The sequence below is a fragment of the Sciurus vulgaris genome (assembly GCF_902686455.1).
Source record: "Sciurus vulgaris genome assembly, chromosome: 4".
NCBI classification, from domain to species: domain Eukaryota; kingdom Metazoa; phylum Chordata; class Mammalia; order Rodentia; family Sciuridae; genus Sciurus; species Sciurus vulgaris.
In genome coordinates, this window is record NC_136464.1 from 81,222,402 (window position 1) to 81,235,335 (window position 12,934).

General features: G+C 36.5%; 1 protein-coding gene across 3 annotated transcripts in view; it reads right to left on the reverse strand.

Annotated features, from left to right (window-relative positions):
• The window catches only part of LOC306660154 (cGMP-dependent protein kinase 1), a 1,225,718-nt gene that overhangs the window by 215,782 nt on the left and 997,002 nt on the right, over nucleotides 1-12,934 (reverse strand). The gene's annotated exons all lie outside the window — the stretch shown is intronic.

Sequence of the window (12,934 nt, forward strand, 5' to 3'; positions counted from 1 at the left end):
TGAAGAAAATACTTTTTTCTTCTATCAACTAACATGAAATAGCAGAGCTACTAATTAAACTAGTCTTTCAGTATAATTTTATTTGTCATTCTTATTTGGTTTTAGTATTCTTATAATGATAGCCTTTTTGTTTCCTTCAGAGAAATTACTGTAGCATATAAAAAAACTTCATTGAATCTAGGTTTACCTTTAGTGTGAATTAAATGGCCCAAGATACTTTTTTTAAGGCAATACTTCATGACTTATTGTCCTTGCTTGAGCAATTTAGGTTTGGCCCTGTTAAACAGAATGTTTTAATTTTATGGGTTGAATTCTGGTCCAGCATCTGTCCCACATAAACTATCAAATGAAGAGCAAGCTAAGGCTGTAAGAGGATTATCAGTCAGTGGGTCTGACTCAGATATCACCACTAGGTCCATTCCCAGGGTGAAGATTACTCCTGCAATAAACAAAGTAATTTCTATAAGAAGAGGTGGAAAAAAGTGTGTTGCTGGGTCAGGAGGAATAACAGAAAAATGGAATGATACCATCTGGCCCTATCCTTCTCTGCAGCTTAGCAGGGGAGCCATATCTTGGGAAAGAAAATATTACCTTACATACCACTATGGAAACAGATTTCATGGTTTACACAAAATATCCATTAGACTAATCACTGCTATTTGTCTTTATATTTCAATACCATTTTTTCTTAGCACTTTATTCTCTCCTATCTTAAAATGTCCTTTCAATAATACTTGATATTAAAAATAGCCATATTTTTCCTTATGTATTTACAAATTTAACACATTACCTAATCTGTCATATTATTTTTCAATCAAAAGTATTTCATTTGCCGAGCAACAAGATTTTGAAGTAAACAGTTTTTCCTCTTCAATCTCACTCATCACATTGTACATATAATCTGGTATGCACATTTTAAGACTATTTTCTTTGAATAGTCTTCTATTTTAAACATGTATGCATATACACACATAAACATATAATTATTTCTAAACAAAATTAAGAATACTGGATGCACATTACTTACCTAATTTATTCCACTTAGGAAGATTTTGTTTGATTTGCATATATTGCTTCATTAGAATGAAAAGATCTTTATAACATGTAAGTTTGAAAAACAAAATCACAATATCCACTTTTTATATCCATTCAAATATTTTTTAATGTCTCTGAGTCAGACCTTCTTATAGGCATCATTATACAAAGATGAGTTAGACAAAATTTCTAATAGCAACACCCAGTAGATCTTTCTTTGATAATAGATATTCTACAGTTGCATTGTCCAATATGGTAGCCACTTGTTACTTGAGGTTGATGGGCCTTTGCAACATTTTATATGAGTTTAATTTAATCAAAATAGTCACATATGACAAGTAGCTACTGAATTGGATAGCACAGGTAATTGCTAAAAGTGACAAGGAGAGAGCCACAATTTGCAGAAGTTGGGTAGGGGGAAGGAAAGCATCTTTCCCATTCTTGATGTTTCCTCCCGTATGACTAGAGCTCAATAAAACTCAGATTTCTCTTTCCCCTCCCTCATTCTGCACTGGAGGAGATGACATGATGACATGGCTATCTGATTCATTTGAAAGTAATCCACTATGTATGCTCATCTCTGCTTCTTATTTCTTTACTGTGAAGGGAGCTTCTCCCTGAAGGAGGGCATCTGCTGCTTCTCCAGGGGAAGGTTCTTCTTTCCATCGCAGTGTGCCTCTATCTCTACTTCTGTGACATAATAGCTACTTCAGTCCCATTAAATGATCTGGTTTGGGACCCAAGCTATATCCTCTAATTCACATTTTATTAGTAATATTGTATTTTATTAATAGTATTAATGGTATTACTTTAGCTTCATTTATCTTATACTTTATCTTATTTATCACTTTGTTCCTAACCCAAGACCATTCAAAACCTCAAAGTTATCCAGTATACACAATGCTACATTGTACTGAAACCCAGTGTTATGGGAGAAAAGTCTTAAAAACCTGACTTTTCCCAAGGGCTTCTCTGGAGAGGATCCTTGAGCCCCACCTGAAGGATAAAGAAGAAATCACTGGACATTCAGCAGGAAAATGTTACCCAAAAAAGAGGAGACTCAGCAGCTTATTAAGGTCACATAACACTAGCAGATATATGACTTTATTGAAAAATGCAAATAAGTTGAAGAAGTCTTGGCTCACCTGAGATCATTCCCTTCATCTTTTCCTTAAAAAAAGCATATTCCTATTCATATGATAGTTATTTCCTTTCAAAAAGTAAAAGTTATTTGTAATATGCTAAAAGTTATAAACAGTGTTTCCTAACCCCAGCACTACTGATGTTTTGAAGCAGATGTGTCTTTGTTTTCAGAAGTTGTTCTGGATACCTTATCTGACACAGGCATCCCTAACCTCTTTCCACTAGATACCAGTGGCAACCCAACCCCAGTTGTGGAAACCAAAAATGTCCCAAGATATTGCCAAATAACCTGTCAGAGGCACATCTGTCCTCAGTTGAGAACAGCAAGTCTAAATTGTTCAAGTTATTCAAGACCTCATCTCAGAGAATTGAGAGTTTGGCAGGGATATCCAGGAACAGTTCAGTTATTCAATTCATCTGAATTATCTAATCATCTTCTTAATATCATCTGACATGGATTTTGTAACTTGACATTCACAAATGTCATATCAATTATTTCAGTTCACTTGCATCGGCACTCACTGAACATATTTCCATGCTACGTAAGTTCATAAAACCCAGAGATTCAGAGAGGAACCTATGGGACAGTTTCCAAAGCCATTCCACATTTGAGAAAGATAATATTGGTGGTGTAATAACACCAGGACTGGAATGACTATGCTCTCCTGAAATGTTTGACTGCACCTGAGGGGGAGAAGACCATGCATGCTGATTCTTTGAGAGGTACTCTCATTATGCTAATCATAAGCCAGCAATTTCACTGTTTTTTGAAGGTCAACTTGTAACTGCCAATTTCTAATTTCAAATTAAATCACAAAAGTACAAAGGACTTAGAATGGGAAGAAACCCTAGCATTTAGTTAGTTTCCTTGTAAAGGATTCCAGATTTGTTAGGATAAAAGCCAATCTCTCTAACAGGACCTACAAGACTGTGTATAACCTGCTCAATGCCATGGTTTCTTTTCATGCTTCCCACTGCCTGCAGGCAGTTCCTCAACTGTGCCACCACCACACCTCCATACTCCCACTGCTGCACCCCGTCATATTTCACCTTATGACAAACTTCTTCCGTTTTGGATTTTCTCCTTCCCTGACCTGGCAAATCACCCATTGTACACACATCACCCTCACTTCCCACCCTACACACACCTCATCCCACCACATACACATGCAACCTAGCTAAATTAGATCTATATTTGAACTTACAATACAACAAAGTTCTATTTATTGCCCTTTCCTGAGCTTTCAGTTAGTAATTTACTTGTATTGATATTTCTCAGCCAACTTTAAGTCCTATGAAAGCAAAGATTGTGTCTGATATTTTTCTCATTAAAATATCTCCAGTATCTACCTTTGTGCTTGGAATGAGTAGGAACTCAAAAAATATTAATTGCATGAATTAAGTAGTCTTTCTCAATCCCCATCTTTATGGGGATTGTCCATGGTCCATCAGTATGACTTCTACCTCTAATACATGACAAAGTCCAATTTTTTTTTCCATTTTTTTCTACTTTTGTCTCCCTGATCCAAGACAAAAATCATATTTTCTGCTTTTGCAATGTCCTTCTACTTGATCTCCCTGTCTCTGGCCACCTACCACTTCTCATTGCATCTATTCTCATTACAACCAAGTAAATTTTCAAATAATAAATCAGTTGAAATCATTCTGTTATCTAAAATATTTCAATGACTTCTTGTTGCAATTAACACCATAGCAGCTTACTGTGGTCTCTGCAGTTACTTGCATTCTGACTGGCCACTCTCCTCACCTTTCAGTCCCTATCACCCTCATCAGTTTCAGGCATGCTGGCTTTGTATTGCTAGGCTGTGTCCCTCCTCAGAACTCTGTATTTAACAAACCTTCCGTCTACAACACTCCTGTGCAAGATCTTTGCTAGCACCTTCTCATCACTGGGGCCTCAGCAAGGCTTGTACTTACTCTCTGAATCATTGCATTCTCATATGCTTTGATGATGCCATCAGAACCTTGTCTTTACTCAGACACCCTTTTGTGTTTGAACTCCTTGGATTTAGTATAAGTTAGCCTGACCCCCATTGTATAAGGCAGATATCGTAGGGGCAGAATATCAGGCAGGCCTCTGTCTCATCCTGACAGCTTTGTATGGTCAGATCCTAAGGACACATAATTCATCCTTACCTTACCAAGGAACTAGAGCTGATTATTACACGCTCCCATACTACTTAAAGGGAAAAGTGTGAGAGTGCCCAGGGCAAGAAGTACTGAGACTGAATGAGCTTAACTTAGAGAATTAACTTATGACTTGCACCTGGAAAAAGGAAGCCACAAGGTTGTCTCTCAGCCTGTCTTCCAGATACTTTGGATTTGACACAAAGGTATAAAAGTTCTCTGCTATGGGCCCAGATGTAATTCTTAAAGGAATTAGAGGAACTGTCACCACAAAAAACAGGAATTATTGGCAGCTTAACATTCTCTTTGGGCCTGAGGGACCAAGAAAAGTAATAATTCCACAAGAGAGTACGTTTCTGTGTCCTTTGTTCAATTCAGCTCATTAAAGGTATCATGAAATCTCTTTAATGAGTTGGAAACAGTATTCTTTTTTAATGGAACAGAAAACATCCAGTGACTCACACATGGTAAGGATGATTATGAACAATAATAGTTTTACATGTATGTGAATACTTAGGTGTGTAGTAGACCCCAAAGACCAATGGTATTCCTTATCCCAACAATGCAACTTCAATAAAATAAGTAGTTTTCTCCCTTTACAAAGGATATAACACCTTTAGAACATTGAGGTATCTTGACTTCTACATCAAATCACCTTTAGGAATTTTGTGATCATTAATAAAAATGATTGTATTGAAGTTTTTTTCTTTTATCTTGAGTAATTTCATTTTTGAAAGGTGTAAATATGTTGAAAGTACTGATCTTTCTTTAAAAGGATGTATAATCAAAGTCATTAAGTAAATGACACTGACTCAGTTCACCTCTTTTTTTCCTTCTTGGCTCTCTGGGTTTTTCCCTTCAATGTTCTACCTCATCTTTCTTGAATTCTGACTAAATACAATCATTTATATTTTTGTATATTCAAATAATCAGTTGTCTACACATTTAACACTTTCCATTGTGCAATAAAACTATATAAGGTTTTTTTTTCTTCCCTAAACCTCAAACATTCTTGGGTTCTTTGTGCAAGATCATATCATGAGACTTTAAACCTCTTGAGTATCTTCAGAATTTACGATTCCAAGACAGCTGTTGACCAGCAGTAGCCATCTGGACTAACTGAATCCTTACCCCGAGTATCAAACAAAGAAGGAGAAAAATCTGAGCTGAAATTCCACAAATAATTGGATTTTGTTTGATGTTTAGCTGAACCCTTTAATGACATCATTTTCCAAATGGATTTTCAATCTCTGTTTTTCCTTTCAGAGATTTTTGATGTGAACATGTTCAGAAAACATAATGACTTAGAGACATATCAATACAGGCCTACAAAATGCTGAAAATCTCTACAAGGAACAGTTCCTTTCAGAACTATTCATTTTAACAACAGAATAGAATGGTTTAGAGTAGACAAGCAAGCATTCTCATTCCACATAATTAAACTATAACTCAAATTTAACAATTTGATCTATAAAGGCAATTAGCTTTAGCTGAACTTGAAAATTGTTTGCCCTGACAGATTTTGAAATGTGTCACAGGGAAGCATACAATCTAGTGTTTCAGAGTCACCATCTGAAGTATAAATATGTTTTGAAGTTTTGACCAAAATAAATACAGTGTGCAGAGAGAAAAAAGAAAAATTAATCATAGTTTCTCATTAACCCTATCCCATACATAGTGGCATGAGTCAAAAGTATATCAAATTCACTTAATAGTTTACTTCTTGAGGATTTTTAAAATAAATACTTTGCATTTCTCTTTGGGAAAGCACTGTTCAATTTAAAGGGCATCTTGAGTCATTGAGGACAATAAAGAAGGAAAAGTAGGCAGGATCTAGGTTATGGTGGGGAGGAAAGGGATCCCGAAACACTCACTGCTGCTCTCACAATAAGGACGCTTTGTTTCCACGTAGACTGCTTTGAGAGAGGCCTTGTTCAGAGCTAGAGATTATAGAATCATGTATGATTCCTGCCCCAGTTTTATGACACAGAACCAATACACTGAGGTAAGACTGAGAGCTTTTCAAAAATCAAGAGATAATTCCAAGTTTTTCAGAATGTGAAATGCATGTATATTTTGGAGCTAATAACAAATACAGAGTACAAAACATCCAACAGCTTTCACCTCAAGGGTACACACCAATCAGAAAGCACACAGGCTGGTACAGAGTCCTGAATACCTTTGAGATTCTGGGGAGGTTTAAAGGTCCAGGAATGAGCTGGGGCAGCAGCCAGGCAGCTCCTGGGACAGGCTATTCACGAGTGGATGTGGTACTATTTCAACTTGTTAACAACTTGTGCCCACACATTGAAGAAAATCCTAGAAAGATCCTTCTTCACCTTCATAGCCCCTGACAGTCACTGCTTCACACATACTTTAAAGTTTCTAATTCAGGATGAACATTACTATGGTGATGGTGGTTGTAATGATAGAACAGAGAAAAATAAAATAGCTAAATCTATACAAAAGGGGAGCATAGGCCACAGGTCCTGGCTAACAGATAGCTAGCTAAAAGTGTGAAATGAATATAGCAAAGGAAAAAGCAACATTAGAAGTGGTGTGCCTAGTAATAGCAATTGAGCACAGAAAGGGAAGGCTAAGAGAAAAGACAGATGAGCTACATGAGTGCAAGTCAGAGAGTGCAGAACTGAGAGTCATAGACATTTTAGTCACCAGAGAGAAACTTGCTAATATCACAGAAATATTTAATAAACCTTGAATGGATTCCAATTTCAGATGAGCTATATCATTTTGTCTCTGTGGATATCCACTACTTAAAAGAAAAGGAAGAACTTCTGTTATCCAAAGATCCATGAGAGTTGCTATCTACTTTATAGGGGCATATGCAGTTCAGCCAGTATTGTGAGCACACATTTTCAGAGTATGGTTATTGTGGTAGCCCTAGTGGTTACTATTTTCATTTAAGTGGGACCGCAAGGTGTTCAGGCTGCGTTCTTGCATGTTTTCCCCCTTATTTCCACCAGCAGAAAGAAAGGGATTCGTTTTAAAAATAAAACCATGACTAAACATTTTAGAGTAACTGTAAAGACTCCAAGGGCAACTCATATCATAATTCATAATAGCTGCTATTTAATTTAATGCTTGCTCTATATTAGTCAGTGTGTTAAGGATATCTCAAATAGGAAAATGGCCCTCTGAGGTCTTAAGATTTCAATTCATTATAACAAAGTGGAAGCTTGGACAGGTTGTATCATTTCCCCAAGATCACCTGGCAAGCACACTTTGAAGACGAAATTTGAATCCACATTTGCTTTTGAAAGCCAGTGCTCACAGTTTGACTTTCTGCTCTTATGAAAAATCAATTTTTCTTAATCTAAAGAAGAAGAAAAAACACCCACTAGAAATATATTAATAGTAGTAATCCTACAAAAATTGCTTAGATAGAGATTTTGAAGTCTTGAATTTTATTGCCTCTCCATTACAGGGTACTTATTTCTGTTATGAGAGATTGATTGTAAAACACAGCTATAATCCTATCACTCTGCTAACTCAAAAACTTGAAGTGCTCAACCTCCTCTGGAGCGTCATATTTAAACTTGTTGCTGGGGCATTTCAGACCTTCTGGGATCTGGCTCTCGTTTATACATCCTTCTCTTGCTGTACTGCAGGCATCTCAGGTCTTAACTTTCTCCTAGATACCTTCTCCCTTAGGTGCTTCACACCTGCTACTCCTTCATCTGGGAATGTGGAATGTTCTTTCACTACCTTCTCAACTTATAAAACCTATTTCTTTAATAATTTTTCCCTTGATCTTTCAAGTCATCATTACTATAACACAACACATTTTAGTTTCACAATTCTCTGCCTTTGAGACAAATTAGAGTGAAGTCCACATAGTTTTACCCTCCAACCCCAACTACAGCAGCCACAGTCTCTTATGCTTCCAAGGGGCTCACAAATAATTGTTAAATTGAATAAACATGAATTTGCATTAATGTACTTCTTGTTTTGAACTACTTTTTAAAACAAACACCAAATTCTTTATAAGGTTATTCATTAAATTTCATAAAATCATTAACAAATTAGTATTACTAACAAATACTTTATAATTCTCAAAGAACACACATACGCACACACACACACATATATACACACTTAGCCCTTTGGATACTAAAAGCCTCATTATTATTTCACTTTTCAGATAAGGGATTAAAGCTAAAAATAATTATTTATTCTAACAGCTGCAGAATACTTGTTATGCGGCAGTCATAATGCTAAGCACATACCTGGATTATTTGATTCCCTGGAAACTTGGAATATAAAGGTGTTTCTTACAGGTGAGACATATTAAGAGTTTTTAAGCATAAAAAATGGGAACTAATTTAATTATGTTCAAGCCTGTGTGGTTTTATATTTAGAGGAGAAATTCACAAGGAGCACCTTTAGAATAAATCTCACTAAGAGTCAGTTTTTTCATCTTATTCTATTTTCCTACGTGATTTTATGGAGGTATGATGTTGAGGTAAATTGGCAGCAGTTTTGTTTGAGACTACATAATGGATCTGACCTAGTAATATCACTTTATGTGGCTGTGACAAAAGACTTATTCTGGCTATAAACACAATGTAAAACGTGAAATGAAGGTGATAGTATCGTAAGATATAATATACCTTGCATCATTATGAAATGATGTGTCTCTCCCTCTTGAGCAAAACTACCATAAAATTCATTTTCCTATTCCAACAGATTTGTTTGAAATGCATTTAAGCTGTTCTTTTCACTTTAAATTTTAAGTAATATCTATAGGGCATGTCTAATATTCTTTGATCTGGGTTCATTATTGACCTCCATTATTGTTCTAAGCCACAGTATGGTCATGTCCTGGGAGTAACTGAGGCAGGCAAGTCAGACAGTCTTATGAGGTCATTCTCCATCACTGATATTTTGTGAGTTCTCTTATTTCTTTTCTTGATGCAAAAATGTTAGTTCTGACTTCAGTGTCACTACAATACAAAGTATCTTAATATGCCATAATCCAAATCAGTGTGTATCAATAAACAATCAAGTAAATAGTTTAGGTGCTAGATACACACAGACAAGTAAGACATGCTTTCATGAGATAGAGTTTAGAGATGGGTATATGTGAAGTCAGACCATTTAAAAAATAACACAAAAGTGCTTTGCTGGAGGTACTGTACAGCATAAAAGCCTTAATAGCATGGGAGTTCAGAGAATAACTCCTAGAAAAGATAGAAGCTAATTTGAACCTTGATGTGTGCACAGGAACTAGTCAAATGAAAAAGTAGCTGTTGGGAGAGAAGAAAGGAAGGGCAAATGCTCAGAAGCACGAAATACCATAGTCCACCAGAGAATGATGATATTCTCAGCATTAGCAGAGTCTAAGTTTAGGCAGCAAGTAGTAGGACCTGAGGCTTGAGAAGTACAAAAGTAACCATGGATGACATGCCTGCTTGACTTTAGCCATCATGGGAGGATCCATAAATGGGATTTGAACATGGAAGCAACACAAAGTAAGCACAGAGTTCAGATAGAACATGGCTGCTTCTCTGATATTTTTTGAGTGAATACATGAATTCTTCAAAAAAAATGGGATTAAGCAAATGATGAGGAAATGCAGCAGGGAGAGCAGTTTTGGGTTGGAACCATTTTTGCAGGAGAGCTAACTTAGGATATGGTCTGTCCCTATACTCAGCAGGCAGGCTGATATTGTACTCCTAATCATCTATGGAATGGAAACCACAGGTAGGACAGTCATACAGCTTCTAATCTTGATGGCTCATTAATACACCAGAGAGAACTTCAGAGTCCTCCTAAATATATTATTAGACCCCTGGAACTGGAACCCAATATTTACTAAGGTTCTCCAAGTAATTCCAGTGCTCAGCCATGGCCAAGAACTTCTACACTAAAGCACCAGGTTCAGAGATCTAACAAAGGACTTCCTTTACAGTAAAGTATATGGGCTGTAAGAAACTTGGATTTTACTTCACTTCACCTATTAATTTAACATAGGCATATCATCAAGGCATGGCTTCTTCTGAAGAACCCACTAGCACAGGGTTTGGTTGAAGAGCAGCTATTTCATCCTTTCTAATACTGCCTTTATGTTTACGATGAGCTTGGTGGAAGGAGACTTGTGAGTCCAAACCAGAGGTCAAACAAGATATACTGGAAGGAAATTCATTTGCAGACATGTAAATCCTAGGTGAAAAAGAGACGATGTGTTGGTGGCAAATGACAGAATGATTTTTCTAGTTTGGAATATGATGTACCAAGTTTATTTCACTGGGAAAGCATAACTTTAAACACAAAAGCAGCAAATTCCAGTCAGCACATCAGCAGCCCAGTAAAAAAATCAGAATCATCACCACAGGCCACACGACAACACTTTCTTGACAGGCTCCCAAAGTGTCCTATTCTTAATAGCATTTAGAATTCAAAGAATTCAGAATTTCAAATCACCACCCCTATAAACAGCAGGGTCTTTTGTACAATGCTATTTTTTAACCTGGGATTTCACTCTACAGATTGACAGGATTGGCTCTGGAATGTTTTTAAATGTTTAGACCATACTGTAACACAATTGCTAAAAAGTCCTTACCAAAAAACAGGAAAGTTATGTTGCATGAATATTCCAGAATCAGGGATGCTACATAGGTCAGATATAGTTAAAGAAACAGTCTGTTTATTCAGTATATCAATGCCAATCCCAAGCAGTCACTTACATTCACTGAAGCAAATTCACCTTAGGGCAAAAGTCAATTAAGTTTTGGAACAGTACACCCAGGATCTGTTTAACACAGACACAAGATTACAACAACCCCAAGAAAACCTTAGGTGCAAGTTACACAGAACAATGAGTTTGATCTCTCCTTCTCTCCCAGGAGTTATGTTTAAGGGGATGAACTGAAGAGGAGACAATAAAAAAATAGTAGTTTCCAGAAACGGCATAACTCCAGAAGGAGGAGAAACCAAGGAAAATAACTAACAAGAGTTGACTAGCCTAAGTCTGCATTTAAGTACACAAGAGAGAGAAACACACAAATCTTGATGGAAATTAAAGGCATTTGGGCTTGCAGGGTTCTGTCCTCAAAACACATGAGGTGAGTATGATGGGATGTGCAGACAAGAGCTACATGTGCCAGAAGAGCAGAAAAGTAAAACATACATAGGACTCTCAGTGTAATAATGTGAAAATTTCACTACAGTCTCTTTGACCTGAGTGCTCGGTGGACAATTTCCTGCTGCCATGCCAAGAAAAGCAACCCTAGAAACAATTGAAGTCACATGGCACTTTTTGATACTAAACTGTAAAGATGCAAAAGTCTCAGCTTGCAAAAAAAGTTCCAATTCAGCCAACCCATTGTTCATTTTTTGTTTGGTGTGAAACTAGTTCTTTATCTACCAGTTTAAAGAACACATTTTCTAAAGTAGCCATTTGCCAGCAGAGATTTTCAACGTAAGTTGACTTAATTACTCCCTTCTCCTCATCCCATTCTCACAACTGTTTATACCTATACACTGAACAAAGTGGGGCAGAAAATAAAAACAATTCTCCAGATTGGTTAGGAAAGTTGTTCTTACACTGACTTGTGTATTTAAGATAAAACAGGGTTCATAAAAATTATACACCAAGTCTCATCTTGGGAGATTCTGATGCAGCAACCACATCCATCACCAATACATTCATTTACTAAAATGAAAAACTTTCAAAAGGTCTGTGCCAATTCAAGGAAAAAGAAAACACATACCCCTCTCTCCCACATACACATCTCATGTTCCTCTGAATTGAGTTTTGCAACATCCTCCTTACACTGAATCCTTGAGGTTGTAATTTGCCATCATGCATCAGGCATAAGCCCAGGCTAGGTGTCTAGTACCTTGAGCAATTATCTAGTGACCTCAAGGCACAAAAACAACCAAATGGAAAAACACAGACTGCGTAAGTTTCTTTCTTCCTCAAGTATAGTTCCAGGAACAGAGTTATATTTTTAACATCATCTTTTACATACGTTTCACCAAGGTAGACATAGTCACAAAATGTCTTTTGTAAACACTTTCTCTCATTCTGTAGTTTGTCTCTTCATTCCACTGACCATTTCCTTTGCCGAGCAGAAGCTTTGTATTTGCATGTAATCATCTTTGCCTACTTTTGCTTTTGTTTCCTGTGGTCTGGGGGTCTTATCCAAAGTGTCCTTGCTTATTCAATATCATGAAGTGTTTCTCCTTTTTTCCTATTAGCTTCATAATGGTGGGCTTACATTAAAGGCTTTGGACTAAATAGAGTAGATTTATACTATCTAATTGAAATTCCCCAATAGTTGCTCTTTGCTTACAGGAAAAATACAAGTTCTTTAAATGGTCCCATGGCTTTTAAAAATTTGGACAAATATCAGTTCTTTCCCAACCACTATGCTGAGTATGAGCAATATCAAACCATGGATTTCCATCAAGCTAGAATTGGTTTTCTATACCTCTGGGTTTGTAGACACAGTTTATTCTCTATGGACACCATTCCTTAATTGTGCTTGTTTTATGAAATTATACTATGTATGGCAATGTTTATATCAAATCTCTCTTCCTGTGATCTCCTAACATTTTGGCCCTCTATAATCTTAAGTCTGAC